The sequence below is a fragment of the Penaeus chinensis genome, chromosome 37, assembly GCF_019202785.1.
Source record: "Penaeus chinensis breed Huanghai No. 1 chromosome 37, ASM1920278v2, whole genome shotgun sequence".
NCBI classification, from domain to species: Eukaryota; Metazoa; Arthropoda; class Malacostraca; order Decapoda; family Penaeidae; genus Penaeus; species Penaeus chinensis.
The window spans coordinates 12091730-12094229 of record NC_061855.1 but is presented as its reverse complement, the minus strand read 5'-3'; the positions used below and the strand labels follow the sequence as shown (position 1 = coordinate 12094229).

The 2500-nt window shown below is 32.1% G+C and overlaps 1 protein-coding gene across 1 annotated transcript in view; it reads right to left on the bottom strand.

The window, feature by feature from the left end:
* LOC125045302 overlaps positions 1-2500 on the bottom strand; it is a 27479-nt gene that overhangs the window by 24231 nt on the left and 748 nt on the right. The window lies entirely within an intron of this gene.

The window sequence follows — 2500 nt, the reverse complement described above, 5'->3', positions numbered from 1 at the left end:
AAACGAATAAAGAAAATCAAATAGATTATAAAATACAAGTCATAAAAACAAAACAAAAAATGGAAAGAGAGAAAAGAGAATCGTCTGAAATTGTTGTACCACATAAGATTTTAAAACTCCTCAAAAAAAAAATCTGGAATTTAATTTTAAAAATAACTTGGAAAACAATTATAACTAAATTTTCACTACTAGAAAATGATCTCCCAGTATCAGAAATGCCCCCCAAAATATGAAAACATTGTAAATAAGAGTCCCAAGAAAATACTGACAAAGAGAGAGATAGATTATTAACCCTCCCAGACAATATAGAATTAAATAAAGAAATAAAGATTAATGAACTGACTTCAGTCATAAGAAATACTAAAAGAAATAAAGCCTATGGCCCAGACGAAATGAAATATCTTAGGAATTTTATAAATATGCTCCACAAAAAATAATAAAGAAAATATAAAAACAAATTAAAAATTACTGGAATAAAGGAGAATATCCAAAAGAATTCAAAAATATTATAATAAATCCAATAAATAAATCCTGCAAAACCCATCAGATCTTAAGAATAACAACTCTCGGAAAAAAAATCGAAAATATAATAACAGAGATTAAATTGGTGCCTAGAAATAAATAATAAATTAGATGAAGACCTTACAGGTTTGAGACCTAATAAAAGTACAAAAGATGCTCTACAAGTAATAGACACATACATAAATAATGCAATTAAAGGGAAAAATTATACATTAATAGCCTGTACAGATTTAGAAAAAGCATTCGACACTGTAAACCATGATGCTTTATTAACAAAAATGTCAAATTTAGGAATTACAGGTATTTCATTAAACTGGGCTTACAATCTTCCTAATGAAAGAACTTTCCAAATAAAAATATGTGAAGAAATATCTACAAAAGGAAAAATGTCAAGCGGGTACCTCAGTGCTCCCCAATAAGCCGACATTGTTTAATATAATGATAACAAACCTAAAATTACCAGGAAGTGTATATAAAACAATATATGCAGATGATATAACCTTAATAACAATAAATAAAGATCTAACAGAAGCAACAAATAATCTAGAAAGAGCTTTAAAACATCATAAAGAATGGGCAACCACATGGGATCTAATGATAAACTTAACAAAAAGATAAATAATAATTTTACACATAGAAACATAAGAAATATACCCAATATAAAAATAGATAATGAAGAAATGGATTTTACAAATAAACATGACATCTTAGGATTAAGATTTGATGTACCCAGACTAAACTGGAGAGAGCATATTGAAAATGTAGAGATAAAATCTTTAAAAAGGATAGATATCATGAAAAAACTATCTTCATACACATGGGGTGCAAATAAAGAAACACTATTAAAATTTTGTCATATATATATCAAACCTGAAATAGAATATGGAATATCCATTTATGGAAATACAAAAAGCACAGAATTTAAAAAAAAAAACTAGAAAGAGTACAAAATTTCGCATTAAGGATAGATCCACCCCAATAGTACCTCTTCATGCATTAACCAACAATATACTGATAGAAATAAGAAAATACAACAAACAATACACACATTATCAAAACAAACAGAACATCATATTACAATGGATCCCATCAAATAAAGGCATTAACAGCAATGAAATAGTAGATCAAGTAGATCAAATTAAAAAATCCCACTGCCATAACAAAAGACATTAAGTTTAATCTTTACGGTTTGGACGCACTAAGCTAGGGCAAATTGAAGATAATATTCTTATAGAGTACAAAAAGTTACAGTCGTCGGCACAGAAACTAATCAGCAGACATGAATGATAATGCCACAAATAAAGGAAATAGGTCGCGGACAGCGCCGCTCACAGCCTAAGTCCAGTCGGTGCTCCAGCGGCTAAATCCACTCGTTCGGTGCGAAAGAATAATTTGCTGCGCAGCTCGTACACTGTGTTCTGTCTCTATCTTGCCATGCATATCGAGGTGAAGAGAATATTTGTTGGGGGGTGTTGGGGGGCAGAGCCCCCCATCAACCCTCCCCTCGGGCAGTGCCCGAAGGGCACGCCCAGTCATGGCAACTTAGACTGTGGAATAAATCTTGTGTCGTTAACTATGTTAATCAAATGCTCGCATTTCTTCATCATAAATATGAATTTTGGCTCGCATTTCCGAAGTCGAATTTCTTTGCATTCATAATTTCTTTAGGTCATTTACTGGCACTCAAATCAAACGGAGACTACTCCCCCCCCTCCCACAAACCCCCGGTTCCCCCAAGATTGTTGGCAGGAATTGGGGACTTAGTCTCTGGCGGGTGCGTCCGTACCGTAAAGAATTACCTACATTAACAATGTGATAAAAGTGATACAAAAACAAAAACAGAAAGATATGGGTTGAACAACTAATAGAAATACTACATATGAAGACACTTCAAGATCTTCCTACAAAGATAAAAAATAACAGATATAATATAAAGAACTCCAAACAAGAAACAAGAAACACAGATCCAGGGAATATA